Here is a 23,335-nt window from a genome sequence, read left to right as displayed (position 1 = left end):
TTAGAATTTATAAATACCACTCAAAATAGTATCAAAACTATGAAATGTCCAGGAAAAAGTTTGGAAAAATATGTATAAGACCAATATGCTTAAAACTACATAACATTGTCGAGATAAAGAACACCTAAAACAAATTGCTAGATCTACTGTGTTTGCAAATCAGAAGGGTCAAGATTGTGAAAATGTCAATCTTTTCAAAATGACCTATCAATTTAATGTAATCCTAACCAAAATCTCAGTGTATATTCTTGTGCATACATTCACACATGCTTTCAAAGATGTATATGGCAATGCAAAGGTTCTACAATAGCCAAAACATCTTTACAAAAGAACAAAATGAAAGAACTCACAGTATCTAAGTTTAGGGCTTACTGCAAATCTTCAGTAATCAAGACTGGAATTGACGTCAAGATAGACAAATAGACCAATGAACAGAAAAGAGAATCCTGAAATAGACCCATAAATATATAGTCAACTAATGCTTGACACTAGCATTATGGTAAGTCATAAGTCAAAGGGGAAATAATACAATCTTCTCAACAACTATTGCTGAGACTATTGGGTACCCTTATGCAAAACAACAAAATCGAAAACAAAAACTTCAGTTCTTATCTCATGCCACATATAAAAATTATTTGAGAAATATTATGTCCTAAATGTAAGAGCTGCAAGGATCAAACTTCTAGAAAAAAACATAGAGAAAAATATGTTTACCTAGGGCTTGGTAAGATGTCTTTAAAATGATCAAAATCAAACAAACAGAAAAACCCAAAACCCACAAACACAAAAGGACTATTAAAGAATAAGTATTTTTTTTTAAAAAAAAGAACTGGATTTCATCAAAGTTACATACTTTTGTTTCTCCAAGAATGCTATTAAGAAAATGAAAGAGCAAGGCAAACCAATGAGCAAGTATTTGTAAAACATGTATCTCAAAACTATTTTTACCTAGAATACACAAAGCCATGCTATGACCCAGCAATAAGACAGACAACCTGGAAAAACAAAGAAAATAGTTTTAAAAACTCTTCACCAAGTAAGAAACGCAGATGGTAGGTAATTAAGCACATAAAAATATGCTCAGCATCATTAGTCTTTAGGGAAATGCGAATGAAAATCACAATAAGGTATGGCTGCACACCCACTAGAATGATTTAATTAAAAAGGCTATTAATACCTGGTGTTAGATGTTGAAGATGGAGAACCTGCAACTCTCATACATAACTGGTGAGGTGACAAAATGGCACAGTTACTTTGGAAACACATTTGTCAGCTGCTTAGACAGTTATATACCCACAGTATGATCCAACTGTTCTACTCCTAGGTATTTTTTCAAAAGAAACAAACAAAACCAACAACAAACAAACCTCAAAACAAAAAATGCCATTCCCTCAAAAACCTAGGTGTAAATTTTGTGGTGTCTTTTTCATCGTCAGAAATTTTAAAATAACCCAAATATCCCTCAATCGGCGAATGAGTAAATAAATTGTGGTACTTATAAAATAGAATAATATCAGACATCAAAAATGAATGAATAGGTCAGGTGCGGTGGCTCATGGCTTTAATCTCAGCATTTTGGGAGGCCAAAGAGGATGGATCACCAGAGGTCAGGAGTTCAAGACCAGCCTGGCAAACATGGCGAAACCCCATCTCTACTAAAAATACAAAAATTAGCCAGGTATGGTGGTTCACGCCTGTAATCCCAGCTACTTGGGAGGCTGAGGCAGGAGAATGACTTGAACCCGGAAGGTGGAGGTTGCAGTGAGCGGAGATGGGGAGATTGCACTCCAGACTGGGTGACATAGTGAGACTCCATCTCAGAAAGAAAATGAATAATTGATACACACAATGTAGTTGAATGTCAAAATGTATTAGGCTAAATGAAATAGCCAGATTCGAAAGACTACATACCCTATGATCCTATATATATGCCATTTCGGCAAGCACAGAACTATATGAAGACAAGGAAGATTAGTGGTTGCCGGGATTTGAGGGTGGAGGGAAAGGTTAACTACAAAATTGCACAGGGGAATGTTGGGGGGTAATATAATGCTTCCACATCCTGAGATGGTGGTTACACAACTCTGTGTATCTTTCACAATTCACAGAACTTTGCATTAAGAAAGGTGATTTTTACTGTATGTAACGTATACCTTAATGAGATAATGAAAACAGTCCTTAAACCATATCTGGGTCATTTTGTATTTGAATTGATTAAATATCTAGTGATCCTTGCTCCGTCAGTCATGGTTATACATGAAAGACTAGTCTAATTATAATGGAGAGCTATGGAGAAAGATTTTCTCTTGTTGGTCATATTGACAGGTCTCTTCCTACTCTCTGAGATTTGTGCACTGATCAGAGTATAGATCGCTAGCTTAAATTAGGGCATGAAACAATAAGCAGTCAGACCTCCTCTTTTATAAAATTATAAAGGAAGAAGAGTTTCACTCTTGGGCACCTAATCCCAAGCAGGAGATCTAGCCCCCCTCTGGTTGATTGTGGTACTACAATTTTATGTATGTGCACAGAGAGGAGAATGAAGTAGATGACTGACATTCTCGAGACAGTCCTTTGCTCTCCTATTTAGATTCTGGGGAAATCCTCCAACTGCACTGCTGCTCTAGCTGCCTTCTCCCACGCAATTCCTGGGCCATGGTTTTCTCTACTTTCCCTTTTTTTTTTTTTTTAAGAAATGGAGTTTTGCTCCTGTTGCCCAGGCTGGAGTGCAATGGCTCAATGTCAGCTCACTGCAACTTCCTCCTTCTGGGTTCAAGTGATTCTCCTGCTTCAGCCTCCCGAGTAGCTTAAATTAGGGCATGAAACAGGAAGCAGTCAGTCAGCTAATTTTTGTACTTTCAGTAGAGATGGGTTTCACCATGTTGGTCAGGCTGGTATGGAACTCCTTGACCTCAGGTGATCCTCCCACCTCTGCCTCCCAAAGTGCTGGGATTACAGGCGTGAGCCAGTGCGCCTGGCCTACTCTCTCTTTTTCTTAAGATCCCCACTTAAATCTGCAGAAGTTCCATAAAAATCTCAAGTTTAGCCATGTATATGTCCTTTTCCTAATACTTTTACAGCTTTGTTCTAATGTGGCCTTCTTTACTCTTTTAACATTTGGGGGAAAAGTTTGCCCACTTGGAGCAGTATTTAGAACACGTTTTTGTTTTTATTTAAATCGTATTTTTCTTGAAAGTGGAGTCAGTTTATAAAAACTACTTTATATTGTATATTTCTTCTTTTTGTTTATTCTTATTCATAATATTCTCTTTTGTAAATAGCAAGAAAGTGAAAATTTTCATCCCCAATAGTAAAACTAAACATGTAAGGTAGTCTTTTAAATTGTGTATTAGGGTTCTCTGGAAAACAGAACTAATAGGATATATGTATATGTGAAAGGGAGTTTATTAAGGAGCACTGACTCACAAAAGGTGAAATCCCATGATAGGACATCTGCAAGCTGAGGAGCAAGAAAACCAATAGCGGCTCACTCCAAGTCCTAAAGTCTCAAAATTAGGGAAGCTGACAGTGCAGGCTTCAGTCTGTGGCTGAAGGCCTGAGAGCCCCCAACAAATCACTCATGTAAGTCCAAGAGTCCAAAGGTGGAAGAACCTGGAGTCTGATGTTCAAGGGCAGGAAGCATCCAGCAGGGGAGAAAGATGAAAGCCAGAAGACTCAGCAAGTCAATTTCTTCCATCTTCTGCCTGCTTTTTCTAACTGTGCTGGTAGCTGATTGGAAGGTGCTCACCCACACTGGGGGTTGGGTCTTCCTCTCCCATTACACTGACTCAAATGTTAATCTCCTCTGGCAACACTCTCACAGACACATCCAGAAACAATACTTTGCATTCTTCATCCAATCAAGTTGACAATATTGACTATTACAAATTGTCTTTTCTCTTATTACTTAATGTTTGATAACTCATTACTTTCATCCTTTTAAATTTATGCAATTTATCTCTCTTTATACAACTTTCATGACGCATTTTTTCAAATTCCATGTACTCGTCTTACAAGTTCCTCTTTCTCTTAATTTTTAGACGTCTCTAGCTTGTTTCTTTTAAATTTCGTTGTCATTTTCTTCTAATTTATTTTTATTTTCTTAAATTTTTGTGGGTATACAGTAGGTGTATAGACTTATGAGATACCTGAAATGTTTATACAGGTATGAAATGCAAAATAATTACATCATGGAAAATGGAGTATCCATTCCTTCAAACTTTCATCCTTTGAGTTACAAACAATCAAATGACATTCTTTAAGTTATCTTAAAATGTACAACTAAGTTATTACTGACTGTAGTCACTATTATGCTATCAAACAGGTCTTATTATTTTTTCTATTTTATTTTTTGCACCCATTATCCATCCCTACCTGCTCTCCAGCCCCCTACTACCCTTCCCAGCTTCTGGTAACTACCCTTTTACTTTCAATGTCCATGAGTTCAATTGGTTTGATTTCTAGATCCCACAAAAAAGGGAGAACATGTGATGTTTGTCTTTCTGTGCCTGGTTTATTTCACTTCACATAATAATCTCCAGTTTCATCCACGTTGTTGAAATGACAGGATGTCGTTCTTTTCATGGTGGAATGGTGCTTCTTCGTGTATATATACCACATTTTCTTTATCCATTCATCTGTGGATGGACACTTAGGTTGCTTCCAATACTTAGCTATTGTGAACGGTGCTACAACAAACAGGAGTGCAGATATCTCTCGATATATTGATTTCCTTTCTTTTGGGTATTTACTCAGCAGGGGGATTGCTGGATCATATGGTAGCTCAATTTTTAGTTTTTTCAGGAGCGTCAAAACTATTCTCCATAGTGGTAGTACTAATTTACATTCCCACCAACAGTGTACAAGGGTTTCCTTGTCTCCACATCCTTGCCAGCATATTGTCTGTCTTTTGGATTAAGCCATTTTAACTGGGGCAAGATAATATCTCATTGTAGTTTTGATTTGCATTCCTCTAATAATCAGTGTCGGGCACCTTTTCATATGCCTGTTTGCCATTTGTATACCTTCTTTTGAGAAATGTTTATTCAAATCTTTTGTCCATTATTAAATCAGATTATTAGATTTTTTTCCTATAGAGTTGTTTGAGCTTCTTATATATTCTGGTTATTAATTTCTTGTCAGATGGGTAGTTTATAAATATTTTCTCCCATTCTGTGTGTTGCCTTTTTATTTTATTGATTGTATCTTTTGCCTAGCAGAAGCTTTTTAACTTAATGTGATCCCATTTGTCCATTTTTTGCTTTGGTGTCTTGTTTTTGTGGGTATTGCTCAAGAAATGTTTGCTCATACCAATATCCTGGAGATTTTTCCCAGTATTTTCTTGTAAAAGTTTTATAGTCTGAGGTCTTAAAGTCTTTAATCCATTTTGATTTGATTTTTTATATGGCAAGAGATAGGGGTCTAGTTTCATTCTTTTACATATGGATATCCAGTTTTTCCAGTATCATTTATTAAAGAAAATGTCTCTTCCTGAGGGTATGTTCTTGGCAACATTGTCAAAAATAAGTTCAGTGTAAGTGTGTGGATTTGTTTCTGGGTTCTCTACTCTGTTACATTGGTTTATGTGTCTGTTTTTATGTCAGTATACCATGCTGTTTTGGTTATTATCACTCTGCTTTTGGTATAATTTGTAGTTAGGTAATGTAATTTTCCCAGTTTTATTCTCTTTGCTTAGAATAGCTTTTTTTTTTTTTTAAGTCTTGGTCATTTGTGGTTCCATATAAATTATATATTATTTTTTCTATTTCTGTGAAGAATGTCATTAGTAGTGATTGCATTTAATATGTAGATTGCTTTGGGTATTATGGACCTTTTAACACTATTGAGTCTTCCAATCCATGAACAAGGAATATTTTTCAATTTTTTTGTGGCCTCTTCAATTTCATCAATGTTTTATAGTTTTCATTAGAGATCTTTCACTTCTTCAGTTAAGTTAATTACTAGGTATGTAATTTTATGTGTGGCTATTGTAAATGAGATAACTTTTTGATTTCTTTTTCACATTGTTCACTGTTGGCATAGAGAAATGCTACTGATTTGTGTATGTTGATTTTGTACCCTTTACTGAATTTATCAGTTTCTAACAGTTTTAAATTTTATCAATTTTGCTAAATTTGTTTATCAATTCTAATCATTTTTTTTGTGAAGTCTTTAAGTTTTTCCAAATATAAGACCATATTATCTGCAAACAAGGACAATTTGACTTCTCCATTTCTAATTTGCATGCCCTTTATTTCCTCCTCTTGTCTGATGGCTGTAGCTAGGACTTCCAGTACTGTGTTGAATAACAGTGGTGAATGTGGGCATCCTTGTCATGTTCCAGATCTTAAGGCTTTCAGCTTTTCCTCATTTGGTATAATAGTAGCTATGGGTCTGTCATATATGGCTTATATTGTGTTGAGGTATGTTCCTTCTATCATCCATTTTTGAAGGTTTTTTAGTCATGAAGAAATGTTGAACTTTATCAAATGTGTTTTCAGCATCAACTGAAATGATCATATGGTCCTTGTCCTTTATTCTGTTGTTATGATGTATCACATTGATTTATTTGCATATGTTGAACCATTCTTGCATCCCAGAGATAAATCCCACTTGGTCATGATGAATGATATTTCTTATGTATTGTTGAGTTCGGTTTGCTAGTGTTTTGTTGAGGATTTTTGTATGAATATTTATTAGAGATATTGGCCTATAGTTTTCTTTTTTTTTTTAATATGTCTTTGTCCTATATTGGTACTGAGGTAATACTGGCCACATAGAATACTCATACTCCTCCATTTCTTGGAATAGCTTGAGTAGGATTGGTATTAGTTGTTCTTTAAATGTTTGGGGAATTTCAGCAGGAAAGCCATCAGCTTCTGGACTTTTCTTTACTGGGAGATTGTTTATTATGGCCTCAATCTCATTATCTATTATTGGTCTGTTCAGGTTTTGTATTTCTTCCTGGTTCGATCATGGTAGGTTGTATGTATCTAGGAATTTGTCCATTTCTTCTAGATTTTCCAATATATTGGCATATAGGTGCTCAGACTAGCCAGTAATGATCCTTTGAATTTCTGAAGTATCCATTGTAATGTCTCCTTTTCTGTTTTGATTTTATTGTTTGGGTCTTCTCTTTTTTTTTTCTTAGTCTGGCTAAAGGTTTGTCAATTTTGTTTAACTTCTCAAGAAAGCAAATTTTTCTTTCATTGGTCTTTTATTGTTTCTCATTTAAATTTCATTTATTTCTTCTCTGATATTTATTATTTCTTTTCTTCTACTAATTTTGGGTTTGATTTGCTCTTGCTTTTCTGAATTTTGATTTTTGTATTCTATTTTACCACAAGCCATTTAATAGAATTTTTTCTATTCTACACATTTTGTTTTCTTATGTGTTTACCTATTTGTTATTTATTTCACTTTGCCTCAGAAGACATCAAATATATAAACCTTAATAGGTATTATAAAAGGCAAAATACATGGGGGACACACAGGTCTTGACTTCAAGGAAAAAAAATGACTCTTCATTGAAATGAAGCAACAAAAAGAATAAAGCACTCTGCTGCACAAAAGGATCACATAGCAAAATGCTTACAGGATTGGGTAGGGTGTGTCAAGAAATTTTTCAAAGGTTACCTTAATCTTACGGGAGGTTTTAGGTCATGCATAGGGTTTGACTTACAGGAAAAGTCACGGTCACTTTTTTCTCTCAAGAATAAAGGTAGAATGTGTTATCTAATGACTAACAACTTTGAGGAATAGATTATCTTTCTTTCTGGGAGTTTTCAAAGTGGCATATAGAACTCTGCATTGTTTCTTAAGAAAGTAACAAAATCAATATTGCCTGCACTTAAGGCATAATTATTTGTATACATTATTTTGTATTTGAAACACTTTTAGATAAAATAAAATTGCATGACCACAAAACCTATTAATTAGATCACTGCATTTAAATTATTGAAAATGTAAAACAGAAAAGTAGTACTTGGTAAGAAGCATGAGCAGTGAAAATTTTAGAATAAATCTATACTGTTTTATAAAATAGAATTTTTTGAATTATTAAAGATAAAATTACACACATAATAAAAAAGTGTAAATAAGATTTTGTCTGTGAACATCATGTATTTGAGATAAGAGATTACCATTCCCCTCAAATGCTTTCTAAATATTTGTGTTCAAAAGAATACTCAAAAAATATATATTTCTCTAATTTAGTAAAGAACATACAATGACTATAAAGATTGCTTTAAGTATCACTTATAGTCCGTGAAATATTCAGAAGCTGTTCACATACATGACAATGTGTACTTACCTTTCTCTTATTCATTGCCTAGAGTTAGTGGTTAGTTTTTCTTGATAGAGTTTGTATAAGGGTTGGTTCAACTGCATATTCAGGAGATATTAGGCATATTGAATGATATTGCTTCTGTATGAAATGCCTCTGGAAATCAGGGTTGAGTTATACAAAGAGATATAGTTTTTATCATAACAGCCAAGTTGAAACAGTTTGCATGTAGTAAACTATAAGAACAAGAATTCAAAATTGATGTTTATAATCAGTGAAAACTTAAATATAGTCCAAAGTCTCAAATGCAAGTTGTGTCTTTAAAATGTTTATTTGTCATCAATGATAAAACAATTTTAGCTTTGGAAATATTACAATTTACCCAGACCCATCTCCTAATCCTTACAGATATCCTAGTGGCAACTATTAGACTTTACATATAAAACTGGACATTGATATGGTTTGGCTGCATCCCCACCCAAATCTCAAATTGTAGCTCCCACAATTCTCACCCACTGTGGGAGGGATCTGTTGGGAGGTAATTGAATCATGGGGGTGGGTCTTTCCCATGCTGTTCTCATGATAGTGAATAAGAATCATGAGATCTGATGGTTTTATAAGGGGGAGTTCCCCTACACAATCTCTCTTGACTGCCACCATCCATGTAAGGTATGACTTTGCTTCTTCTTGCCTTCTGCCATGATTATGAGGCCTCCCTGGCCATGTAGAACTGTGAGTTAATTAAATCTCCTTCTTTTATAAATTACCCAGTTTCAAGTATATCTTAATCAGCAGCATGAAAATGGACTAAGACATCAAAATTGCAATTAAGTTGCCCACAATCTCAAAATTGGTTCCTTTTGAGACTGGGTTTTAAATCCATGCATTCAGATTCCAGAACCAATGCCTTTATTTTTTATTCCTAGTACATCTTGTTTCCTATGCAAGACTGTTGTGAAAACAGGTTGTCCTCAAGTATGAATAGATAAATAACTTTAAATCAAAGGCTCTTGAGTTAAGGTGCTGGCAAGAAAAAATGAAGAAAATCTGAGAAATTGCTGAGAAGGTAAAAAAATAAGCAAATAATGATATAGCATATGAAACATACAAAGGACTAAGCTATTATGCTTAAAATTATATCCTCTGAAAGAGATGGAGACATTGAAAAAAGAAAAAGTCTGAATGATGTATTAGTTTGTTCTTGAATTGCTATTAAAAAATACCTGAGACTGGGTAATTTACAAAGGAAATTTGCTCATGGTTATACAGGCTGTACAGGAAGGATGGTGCTGGCATCTGCTCAGCTTCTTGGGAGGGCCCAAGAAAGTTACAATAATGGTAGAAGGTGAAGTGGGAGCAGACACATCACATGGCAGAAGGCAGAGAGGGGAAGCAAGTTGTTGCATACCTTTAAACAGCCAGATCTTGCAAGAAGTCACTCACTATCACAAAGACAGCACCAAGGGGATGGCACTAAACCATTCATGAGAATCCACTCCTGTGATCAAATCACCTCTCCCTAGGGCTCCCCTCTAATATTGGGGATTAAAATTCAACATAAGATTTGGGTGGGGACACATATCCAAACTATATCAAATAAGAAATTAATAGTGAAATCTGAAATGCTGAAGTAACAGACATTTATTTAGCAAGTCACTTAAGATAAGGGTCTAGATGGCAGGATAAAGCTGCAGAGTTGGGAAGGTCATGAGCACCAAGGAGATAACTGAGACAGGATGAAAATGAGCTCTCTGAAGAAAAGAATATATAATTAAAAGAACAGGAAATGTAGTTTTAGAAGATAAGAAAAAAAAAGGAGGTAATATCTAAAAGTCAAACAGTGATAATTAAAATAAAGCAAACATTTGGGTTGTGATGTGAACCCTGAAAGGCTACTTGGGCAGCCTATGCTGTTTGTTTTCTAGCCCCCAAAAATGCCTCTGAGTCATGGCTGTAGTGGCACAAGCACTTCCAGCCATTCCTCCCATCTGCCCTGCATAGGCCTCTTGTTCCTGTCTTCCCAGAGTCACCTGTGGTTTTCAATGATTCTTTCAACCCTCAGTTCTCATACTGGCTTCAGGATTTTCTGCTGCATGGCTCTGAAGAAGCTAGACACAGTCCTTTGTTGCTATGGTCTGAAGTTTGTGTATTAATCCATTCTCATGCTGCTATGAAGAAATACCTGAGGCTGGGTAATTTATAAAGGAAAGAGGTTTAATGGACTCACAGTTCAGTATGACTAGGGAGGACTTGAGAAACTTACAGTCATGTCTGAAGGGGAAGCAAACACGTCCTTCTTCACATGGCAGCTGCAAGGAGAAGTGCCGAGCAAAGGGGAAAGATCCTTTTGTAAAACCATCAGATCTCATGAGAACGCACTCAGTATCATGAAAACAACATGGGTGTAACCACCCTCATGATTCAATTACCTCCCACTGAGTCCCTCCCATGACATGTAGGGATTATGAGAACTATAATTCAAAATGAGATTTGAGTGGGGACACAGTCAAACCATGTAAGTTTGTGTTCTTAAAAACTTATATGTTGAAATCTTAGCCCTCCAATGTGATTGTAGGAGGAGGTGGGGCCTTTGGGAGGTGTTTACATCATGAAAGTGAAGCCCTTATAAATGGGATTAGTGCCTTATAAAGGAGGCCCAAAAGAAACACATCACCCTCCACCATGTGAGGATACAATGAGAAGCTGTCATCTACGACCCAGAAAGTGGGCCCTCACCAGATGTAAAATCTGTCTTTGGTCTTGGACCTCTTGACCTTCAGAACTGTGAGAAATCAGTGTATGTTGTTTAAAGCCATCCAGTCTTTGGTGTTTTGCTATAGCAGTTCAAATGGACTAAGGTATTTGTCTTCTTCTGAAGCTTACATTTAACTGGCAGGGACATGCAATTGTAAAATAACTAATTTGTTATTTTATGAAATTATGAAAGCTCTGTATTCTCATTTTAACCCCATTTATACCACGAACCTTATATATAGCACACCTCGAAATTCTGAATTGATAGTGCTAATTGGAAACAGATTGTTTATTTTTATTTTTTCTAGAGAGAGAGAGTTCAAAAGGGTTTTAGTAGTGTTATTAGAAACAGTAACTTTAACTGGCCCTTTTATTAATAATGCTCTTTGTAGCATGTAGTTCTCTCTTACACTGCTCTTTCGGATATTGGCGGAACTGCTGCTGTCTTGATTTTTCTCTGTTCTTCCTTCTTTTCAATCCTTAGATTAAGTGCTGCCAGCAATGAACCCTTGAAGTGAGGCTACTGATTTGGAGATGCTAATAGAGCTGCAAACTAATAAATTACACTGTCCTAACCTCTTAGGGCATGCTCAATTTCATGCCCTGAGACCTGCAGCCAAGACTGTATAGAGGCACTATGATGAAAAGAACAATCCCACTGATACAGAGGACATCTAGCAATCTGTCTCCTCTCACACTCTCTGAATGTTTCCTTTGTTTTTGTTTGTTTGTTTTTTTATAGTTTCTGCTCAAGTTTAGTTAACTGTTGTGTACATTTTCTCTCTGACCCAAGCAGTCATCTTTACTACTTCTGGCTTACTATTCACCTGGCAAATGTTTTTCTCCTCCAATTTCTAGGGTAGCCCTTGTGCAGTTGCCTCTCAAATGGGGGCTGGTGTACTGTGTTAGTTAGAGTTAACTTCCTGCTGTGAAACTCCCCAAATAGACAGTTGTTATCAGAGCATTTCCTCATCATTCTCTTCTTGTTAAAACTGGGAATCTAACAAATTCCTTCCTGTTTGCCAGAAAATATTTCAGTCCAGGAGACACCGTGTGGTATATCTGTACAATAAGTAAACTCATCATTTTGGGTAATCATTTGCAATTCTTGACAACTTCCCCATCCTTCCTGAGCTCTTCCTCTCTTTTCTAATTTTCTCCTCTTTATTCCCTATTCCCTTTCTCTATTTCTTGGTACAAAATATTTCTTCTATCAACTGATAATTATGGCACAACTTATAGAAGGATTCCTTCATCCCTGAGTAGATAGATGTTTATTCTTTCTTCTTTTACAAACCAGCAGAAGATGGAATTTAAGGTTATAATACTCTGGATGTGGGCATTCATTCAATCGTGAGGGTCCAAATTATCTTTAAGAAACTCTATGGCTGTAGATCAATTAATTAGTGAGGTAGTACTCTCTGAAGACATTCTAGAATAGGATTTTTCTCTTACTTGTGTTTTTTTGCACAGCAGACAATTTTGAGGCATCTACAAAGTTCCACAAAGCCCTATACACATAACATCAAAGCATTGGGAATATTTCCCATAGCTGTTCTTCATGTGATCTCAATTGTTTTTTGCCACATGAGGCACTGCTCCTATCTGTAACTTTGCATTGCATGACTATTTGCCCTGACCCAGGAGCAGCCCAACAGAGGGATTGGAAGCCACAGAAGGTTAGTATCAAAATAATGCATCACTAATCTTGCTAACATTAGGCAAATTCACACTCATACTGCTTAAATGTCATAGAAGCAATTAGGATGAGAAACCATCAAAGAAATACCTGCACTGTAAGCTTGTGGACTTTCTTCAAAAGTATCCCAATAGACACCACTTTCTGTAATACTAGACCATGCTTATCTGTACTAAACCTACCACTGAGAACACTGGAGAAGGGCCCAGAGTCAACTGCTAATCTCAACTTCTAGTTTAGCAGTACCCTTACTTTGTCCCTGGAAGGAAGTTTCCCCACTTAGGAATCACCATAAATCACAAGAGTCTGACAAATTTCAAGGTTGCAGGAATGAAAATTATTTACTCAGTGATATGGTTTGGATGTGTGTCCCTGTTCAAATCTCATGTCAAATTGTAGTCCCCAGTGTTGGAGGTGGAGCCTGGTGGGCAGTGATTTGATCATGGGGGTTGTTTCTCATGATTTAACACCATCATTTGATGCTGTCTGGATAGTGAGTTCTCATGAGATCTGGTTGTATAAAGATGTGTAGCATCTCCCCCCATCCCCTTCACTTTCTCTGGCTCTGGCTATGTGAACATGCCTGCTACAACTTTGCTTCTGCCGTGAGTAAAAGCTCCCTGAGGCCTCCCCAGAAGCAGATGCTGCCATGCTTCCTGTACAGCCTGCAGAACCATAAGCCAATTAAACCTGTTTTCTATGTAAATTACCAAGTCTCAGGTTTTTCTTTATAGCATCATGAGAACAAACTAATACACTCTGAAAATGAATCACAGTGTGATAGTGAGGGGGCTACTATCATTGCTGTGTCTTCATTTTCATATTAGGTATTGTAGGTACTGGAGACACAGGACCATATATTGTTCATTAGTTTGAGTTTATATCTGAATCATTTATCCCAATAGATGATGGTTGAGATGATGACTGGAGAGCAAAATGGCAATATATATGTAAAGATGACAACAATAGGATTGAATTAGATGACAGCAAGTTATAGAGGATAGGAAAAGTAAACTACTTGTTTTGGTTTGAGTAATTCAAGGCATGACAGAGGCATCTACTGAAATTTACAGATCTATAATCTGAGCAGATTTGAGAACATAAATCAATAATTCTGCTTCTATATCTAAAGTTTGAGGTGTGAGATAATCAATTTGAAATGTTAAACTGGCACAGGATATGTGAGTTTGTAAATAAGAAATTGAAGCTGAAGATGTATCTTATTATTCATTCATTATTATTTTTTGAACTCCTGCTATAAAGGGAAAAAAAAAAAACGTAAGAAGAATGGCAAGTTTGTAATTCAATGACAAAGAACTTGTTAGAAAAATTGGGGGAGAAAGGTTATGTAGATTTCAAGGCACTGATTGGTCTGGAAAGTCTGACTGAAGATAGGTGTAAGAAGCAATTGAGAAATAGACACTGAAAATCACCAGGGAAGATTGCATTCAGAGTGTGAATGCTCAGACAAGAGAGGAATGTAAACTGCTTAAGCAGAGAGAAAGGACACATTCCTGTGAAAGAAGAAATAGGTATCTATTATATTTTGAGGTGAAAAAAAAATCATATATGAGCAAGCTCTAAAAATGGGTTTATGTTTTTAAAGTGTTTAAAAGCAAAGAATAAGTGAAAGAAACTGTTGAGGATAGAAATAGAGAAAAAATTAGTAAATAATAATAAGGGAAATTGATAAGGTATATTAGGGTTCTCTAGAGGGAGAGGACTAACAGGATATATGCATATATGAAAAGGAGTCTATTAAGGAGTATTGACTTAAATCATCACAAGGCGAAACCCCACAATAGGTCATCGGCAAGCTGAGGAGCAAGGAAACCAGTGTGTCTCCAAACCTCAAAAGTAGGGAATTTGATAGTGTGTGGTCAAAGACCCAGGAGCCCCATTAAACCACTGGTGTAGATCAAAGACTCCAAAAGCTGAAGAACTTGGAGTCTAATATTCGAGGGCAGAAACATCCAGCATGGGAGAAAGATGGAGGCCAGAACACTTGGCCAGAACACTTAGACAGTCTAGTCCTTCCATGTGCTTTTATCCTAGCCACACTGGCAGCTGAGTAGATGCTTACTTTCTAGATCGAAGGTAGGTCTGCCTCTCCTAGTCCACTGACTCAAATGCTAATCTCCTTTGGTAACACCCTTATAGACACACCCAGGAACAATACTTCAATCCAATCATGTTGACACTCAGTATTAACCATCACATAAGGCATCGAGGAAATGAACAGCACATTGATGCCGGTATTGCTAGCCAGTTTGAGAAGAATACTATGATTTTGAGGTCTCAAAATAGAAAGAAAATAAAGGCAGGAATGACCATGGAAGAAACATATTTTTGATAATTAATTGGGGAGACAAAGAAAGGAGCAGGGAGGGGACAAAACATCAGAGCACACAAGGTACCAAGAGGTGACCATGGTTAGACTATTACACCGATGAGGCAGCTGTAGAAGTTTAATTCTAATTTGTCCAGCACAGACAAGATTAATTCAGTTTCAGAATCACTTTTGTTTTTAACTGACCCTTAAAATATGTGTCATAAGGCTGAAGGGGAACTATCAATGAATCTACAGATTTTTCATTGAAAATTACTGTCACAATTAGGAAATCAAGTGAAAACAAAAGAAATTTGATGTCAAAATACAAGCCACAGGTTTTTTGTTGAGTTTTGTTTGTTTTGTTTCTTGAGATGGAGTCTCACTCTGTTGCCTAGGATGGAGTGTAGTGGTGTGATCTTGGTTCACTGCAACCTCTGCCTCCCAGGTTCAAATGATTTTCCTGCCTCAGCCTCCTGAGTACCTGGGATTACAGGCACCACCACCACGCCCAGCTCATTTTTTGTATTTTTGGTAGAGATGGGGTTTCACCATGTTGGCCAGACTGGTCTCAAACTCCTGACCTGAAGTGATCTGCCCACCTTGGTCTCCCAAAGTGCTGGGAGTACAGGTATGATCCATTGCACTGAGCTTGTTACAGGTTTTTAAAAAACATTAAGGAGGATTTCTGCTTTTCTTATATCTGTGCTTCTCCATCACACATTTCCATTTCATAGTTAATATTATTGTATGTTTGAATTGTATTTATAATATACAAATACATTTTTATGTAAAATTGTAAGTCCTATATCCCATTTTCTGCATCGCTCTCCTAAGCAAATGCTATTATTAATGTATTATGCATTATAATTTGCCATCATTTTAAAATAAGAAGTTTTAGAGTCTTAAGAAAAATATTTTCAAAGGCATAATTATCATATCATCCAGATGAGCCAAAAATACATCCTCATGTATTTACTGTTTTAAAATATCCTTGGCATAAAGGAGCAAAAAAAAAAAAAAAAAAAAAAACCCTAAACATAAACATATGTGAATGTAATGTATTCTAGCTAATACATGAGCTTGATTTAGCAAACAACATTGTGAATAAACATTTAAAAAGTTAACAGAAAAGACTACTGATATGGTTTGGCTGTGTCTATAGCCAAATTTCATCTTGAATTCCCATGTGTTGTGGGAGGGATCTGGTGGGAAGTAATTAAATCATGGGATCAGGTCTCACAAGATCTGATGATTATAAAAAAGGAGTTTCCCTGCACAAGTGCTCCTCTCTTTGCCTGCTGCCATCCAAGTAAGATGTGACTTGCTCCTCCTTGCCTTCTGCCATGACTGTGAGGCTTCCCCTCTGTCATGACTCTCAGGCTTCCCCCAGCCAAGCTGAACTGTAAGTCCAGTTACACCTCTTTCTTTTGTAAATTACCCAGTCTCTGTTATGTCTTTATCAGCAGTGTGAAAAAAGACTAATATAACTAAAATTCCAAAATTAGTCAAATAGTTGCTATGAGAACATTACAATATTAAATGACAAAATTTCACCTCAGAATTTTTTTTAGTTTCAACCTTTTTTTTTTCAATGTTCAGATGTGTTGCCTGGGAATATGGTATGATGCTGACGTTTGGGATATGGATTTTATCACCCAAGTAGCGAGCATAGTACCTTATAAGTAGTTTTTTAACCAACGACCTCCTTCATCTCTACCTCTCCACTATTCTATAGCATATATTGTTCCCATATTAATGTTCCTCTGTGCTCTATGTTTATCTCCCACTTACATGTAAGAACATGCAGTATTCGGTTTTCTTTTCCCACATTAATTTGCTTAGGATTATGGCCTCCAACCACATCCATGTTGCTGCAGAAAATATTACTTTGTATTTTTTATAGCTTTGTAGTGTTCCATGGTGTATATGTACCACATTTTCTTTATCCAGTCTACCACTGATGAGCACCTAGGTTGATTCTGTGTCTCTGCTATTGTGAATAGCATTTCAATGAACATACAAGTAAGTGCATATGTCTTTCTGGTAGAACAATTTATTTTTTTTGGATATATACCCAGTAATGGAATTGCTGAGTTGAATGGTAATTTTGTTTTCAGTTTTTTGAGAAATTACCAAACTGCTTTTTACAGTGGCTGAACTAATTTACAATTCCATCAACAGTGTATAAGTGTTTCCTTTTCTCTGCAGCCTCACCAGCATCTGTCATTTCTTGACTTTATTATAGTAGTCATTTGAACTGGTGTGAGGTGTTATCTCATTGTGGTTTTGATTTGCATTTCTCTAATAATTAGTGATGCTGAGCATTTTTTCATACATTTTTTGGCCCTGTGTATGTCTTTTGAGAAGTGTCTGTTCATATCTTTTGCCCATTTATTAATGAGGTTATTTGTTTTTTCCTGTCGATTTGTTTAAGTTCCTTATAGATTCTTCATATTAGATCTTTGTCAGATGGCATAGTTTGCAAATATTTTCTTACATTCTGTGGGTTGCCTTTTTTGCTCTGTTGATAGTTTATTTTGCTGTGTAGAAGCTCTTTAGTTTAATTAAGTTCCACTTGTCTATTTTTGCTTTTGTTGCAATTGCTTTTGGGGACTTAGCAATAAATTCTTTACCAAGACCAATGTTAAAAAGAGTATTTCTTTGGCTTTTTTTTCTAGGATTTTTATACTTTGAGTCTTACATTTACATTTTTAGTCAATTTTGAGTAATTTTTTGTGTATAGTGAAAGGTAGGTATCCAGTTTTATTCTTCATGGCCAGCCAGTTATCCTGGCACCATTTATCAAGCAGGGAGTCCTTTCTCCATTGCTTGTTTTAGTCAGTCTTCTCAAACATCAGATGATTGTAGATGTGTGGCTTTATTTCTAGGTTCTCTATTCTGTCCCTTTGGCCTATGTATCAGTTTTTCAATCAGTACCATGCTGTTTTGGTTACTGTAGTCCTGGAGTACAATTTGAAGTCAGGTATATGATGCCTCCAGCTTTGTTTTTTGTTGTTTTTGTTTGTTTGTTTGTTTTTGCTTATGATTGCTTTGGCTATTCAGGCTCTTTTTTGGTTTCATATGAATTTTAGAATAGTTTTTTTTTTCTAGTTCTGTGAAAAATGACGGTAGTTTGGGAGGAATAGCCTTGAATCTGTAAATACTTTGGGTAGTATGCCAACTACTACAAATGATATTGATTGTGCCAACCCATGATCACAGAATGTTTTACTATTTATTTGTTTATCTCTGATTATTTTTTTCAGCAGTGTTTTGTAGTTCTTCTTGTAGGAATCTTTCACCTCCTTGGTTAGGTGTATTCCTAGGATTTCATTTTTGTATATGTCCACTGTGAATAGGGTTGCAATCTTGATTTGACTCTCAGTTTAAATGTTATTGGTGTATAGTAATGCTGCTGATTTTTGTACATTGATTTTGCATCCTAAACCTTTACCAAAGTCTTTTATCAGTTCCCTGAGCTATTTGGCAGAATCTTTAGGATTTTCTAGTTACAGACTCATATGGTCAGTGAAGAGAGATGGCTTGACTTCTCCTTTTCCTATGCAGATGCCTTTATTTCCTTTTCTTGCATGACTGCTCTGGTTAGGACTTCCAGTACTATGTTAAATAGGACTTCTTAGAGTGGACATCTTTGTCTTTTTCCAGTTCTCAAGGAGGACTGCTTTAAACTTTTGCCTGTTTACTATGATGTTGGCTATGAGTTCATCATAGATGGCTCTTACTATTTTGAGGTTCCTTCAGTGTAGAAGATTGGTCAGGGTGGTAGGGTAAATTATAGAAAAGACACAAACCTTCTTGGAAGACTAGGATGTTTTGCAAAGCTTTCAGGAAGAATGAGCTGAAGGTGGCTGTTTTTATCGTGAGGCAAAGGGCAAGGAGTAGGCACAAGGGAATGTAGGAGAGTTTATCTAAATAGCTCGTTTCTCATGTTGTCCTAAAATGGACCTTTGCTCATCCGTGTGCATGACTGCTCCCTGAGAGGGAGACAACAATGTTAATTACCCAAAGATGGTATTGGTTCCAGGCTTTTGGCATTATGTCTATACTGAGTACTGAATAAAAGCAAGCAGTGCCAGCTTATCAAGACTTCTCACTCTCTAAGCGGTCCCCTAGCACCACTCTTTCACTGCATATCTGTATTTGAATACTCCTTTCATCTGTTGCTCAGCCAGAGTCTGCGCTACAGACTCAGCACTTCATTGCCTAGTCTATTGAGGGTTTTTATCATGAAGGGATGTTGGATTTTATGGTAAGATTTTCCTGTATTTATTGAGATGATTACATAGTTTTTGTTTTTAACTGTTTATGTGGTGAATCGCATATGTTGAAACAACCTTGCATCCCAGGAACGAAGCCTACTTTACAGTAGTGAGTAAGCTTTTTTATACGCTACTGAATTTGGTTTACTAGTATTTTGTAAAGAATTTTTTTCATCTACATTCATCAGGAATATTGGCCTGAAGTCTTCTTTTTTGGTGTGTTTTTGTCAGGTTTTGGTATCAAGAGTGATGCTGGCTTCACAGAATGAGTTAGGGAAGAGTCTCTTCCCGATTTCTTGAAAGAGTTTCAATAGAATTGGTACTGGCTCTTCTTTGTACTTCAGGCAGAATTTGGCTATGAATCTATCTGGTCTAGGACTTTTTTGATTGGTCTATTTTTTGTTATGGATTCCATGTCAGAACTTGTTATTAGTCTGTGCAGGTGTTCACCTTCTTCCTGATTCAATCTTGGGAGATTGTGTGTTTCCAGAAACTTACCCATTTTCTCTGGATTTTCAGATTTGTGTGCATGGTGTTGTTCATAGTAGTCTCTGAGGATCTTTTGTATTTCTCAGGGATTGGTTGTAATGTCATATTTGTCATTTCTGACTGTGCTTAATTGCATCTTTTTCTTTCAAGTCTAGCTTGCAGTCTGTTAGTCTTCTTTATTCTTTTGTAGAACCAGCTTTTGGTTCATTGATCCTTTGTATAGATTTTTACATCTCAATTTCATTCATTTCTCTGATTTCAGTTATTCATTTCTTTCGGTTAGCTTTGCTTTTTTTTTTTTTTTTTTTTTTTTTTTTAGTTTCTCTAGGTGTAACATTAGATTGCTATTTTGAATTATTTACAACCTTTGTTGCCCAAGATGGATTGCAATGGTACAATGTTGGCTTACTGCAACCTCTGCCTCAGTCTCCCAAGTAGGTGGGATTACAGACGTGAGCCACCATGCCCAGCTAATTTTTTGCATTTTTAGTAGAGATGGGGTTTCTCCATGTTGGTCAGGCTAGTCTCGAACTCCCAAGTTCAGGTGATCTGCCTGCCTTGGCCTCCCAAAGTGCTTGGATTACAGGTGTGAGCCATGGCACCCGGCCTTGTAACTCCTTGATGAAGGCATTTAGGGGTATACACCTGCTTCTTAACACTGCTTTAGCTGTATCCCAGAGATCTTGGTAAGTTGTGTCCTGATTTTCATTAATTATTAAATCTCAGTGTCCACTCAGGAATTATTCAGGAGCAAGTTGTTTAATTTTCATGCATTTGTGTAGTTTTCAGAGATATTCTTGATACTGATTTCCATTATTATTGCACTGTGGTCTAAAAGTATGCTTAGTATGATTTTGATTTTTTAAAATTTATTTTCATCCTGTAAGTTTTATTTGAATGTTATCAGAAATAGGAAAAATTAAAGTGTTTTTCCTACTTTCACACTCAATAACATACTCAACACAGAATGTTTTACCTCTAGTCCACAAAATATGTGTGGATTTATCTTCGTGAACAATAATTATCTGGTGGAAACCAACTGGGTGTTCTACAATTTAACTCAAATGTAGTATTTTCTACCTGGAGTTATAGTCATATTCCACAGGTTAAGGGCTCAGTTCCACAAGACCCTCCCACTTCAGATGCCAATTGTAAGTAGTTAGATTGTCACCTACATTTCCAGTTGACTGGCTATAAATCAGGGTTCCCACTAGCCCCTCTTTGGGGTGATTAATTTGCTCGATGGGCCACAGAACTTAGATAAACCCTTATTTATATTTACCAGTTTAGTATATTAATAAAGAATATGAGAGAGGATACAGATGAACAATGCAATACAAGAGATGCACAGCACAGGGTATGTGCAAGGTGTGCAGAGTGTCCATAGCCCTCTCTTGGTGCAACAACCTCCAGGAACCTCCAGAGTGTTCAGCAATCCAGAACTTCTCAGATCTGTGTTTTGGGGTATATAATAGAGGTTTCCTTACATAGACATGATGATTACATCATTAGCCATTGATGATCAAATCAAGCTTTAGCCTCTCACCACTCCTGGGAGGTCAGTGGGTTAAAGTCAAAGTCTCAACCCTCTAATCACATGATTGTTTCCTCTAATCACCAGTACCCATCCAGAGACCATCCAGGAGCCCACCAAGAGTCCCCTCAGAACAAAAGATGCTCCCTTCACCCAGGATATTTCAAGGTATTTAGGAGCTCTGTGTTAGATGCTTCTAACACTCAGGAAATCATAAAGATCTTAGGAGCTGTGTATCAGGAACCAGGGTCAGAGATTGAGTGTTAGAACAAAAGGTTTTCTAGCACCTTTATATGCAAGGGTTTTAAGAGCCCCGTCTGAGTAACCCTGAAGCAAAGACCAAATCTATGTTTTTTATTATATCATACTATTAGAAATACAAATTTAAAAAATAACTGATTGATGTGAAATGGAAGTATTCAAATATAGATAAACTTCATGTAAAATAGAAAATATCAATAAAATATTAACTACTTTATTACCCACGTGAAATAGAACTTAAATAATTTGACCTGTGGGTTTACAAGAAATGTATTTACATTGTTTAGCCTTATAATTAAACCAAGATGGTAGTCTTGACACTATGTGTTTTGTCAAAAAGTGCAAAGGCACTGAAGGCAATGATTATTTAGTAGATGTGAATCAAGGAAAAGCCATTCCACATGAATCATACAGACAAGTTTCACTTATTGTGAAATATAGCTATAAAAATAACTTACTGTATTGTCTCTATTTTTAAAAAGACAAATGTGCTCGAAAAGGATAATATTTTAATTTGTAATTACTATAATACTTATATAGCATTTAATATACATATGTCCATATATGTACTATGTCCATATATATGAATACTTAAATATATGTAATTATTCATGTCTGTACCCACACATTTAATCCTCACAACATCTCTGAGATAGGTATGTATACTATTTCTATTTTATAAAAGAGAAAGCTGGGGCATAGACAGGTTAAAGGATTTGTCCAGGATCATATAGCTAATAAATAGGGAAACCGGGTTTTATCCTTTAAAAAGCCGCTCCAGAGACCTTGATCTTAAACATTATATATTACTTAATTTCTTAAAGAATTGCATCTTTATTTAATTTCAGGCATAAAACAAAGTCTTTTTGGAAAAAGTCTTTTTGTCTGTCTGTGCTTCAAAAGAATTGACAAACTGACTAATACTCCAGAGAAAGCAAATAATATGAAATAGATTCAACCATTATTTACTGGTGCACATCATATGATCTTACTTATTGACTGGCAACTCAATTTAATGAAGTAGTGTCTTTGAGGTCAAATAATCAAAACATTTCACTGTTCCTCTACCTTTAACCCATTGATTTCTCTGAGGAAAATGCTGTGATGCTATTGTATTGAATCAACTTATTTATACTGGAGCTGTGTTGACTAGATTTCTATTCCCTGTTTGGTTCTGAGTTAAGCTGGTCACAAGACATATTCTATATGAGATTTGGAGGGTAGAGGTGAAGCAGCAGTGGCTTCACACTGGGAAGGTTGGTGTGGGTTGCTAGGCCCTGGCGGGACTCGTGCATATTGTCATAATTCATCCATGCACCTTTCGGTGAGGGCTGCAGTCAGGTCCCCAGCTCCTGCAGCTTCCATGGAACTCCTCCTTCAGGGTTATCAATCCTGCAGCTCATTGAAAAGGGCTTGGGCTTCTGCCAGTGATATGCAATGTTAGGGTTGGTGGCCACATGAGGCTGATGTGCTTTTGCTCTGGTTGATTTCAGTTTGTCCTTGCATACCTTTGCTTTACACCCAGCACTTCTTCCCCGTTGCCAGCTCAGTGGCTTTCAAGACTCTGGGGCCTTCTGACATGGAGGCAAAAGACTTCCACAGGCTTTTCCACCAGCTCTCACAACTATGGGAGGTCTAATCCCTAAGATAATAAATCCATTATTCCAACATACTCACAGTGGTGGTACCTCCTGGATCAAAC

The sequence above is a fragment of the Aotus nancymaae genome, unplaced genomic scaffold, assembly GCF_030222135.1.
Source record: "Aotus nancymaae isolate 86718 unplaced genomic scaffold, 86718_ANA_hifiasm-v0.15.2.pri h1tg000040l, whole genome shotgun sequence".
In the NCBI taxonomy this organism is placed as follows: Eukaryota; Metazoa; Chordata; class Mammalia; order Primates; family Aotidae; genus Aotus; species Aotus nancymaae.
Note: the sequence above shows the minus strand (reverse complement) of the source record.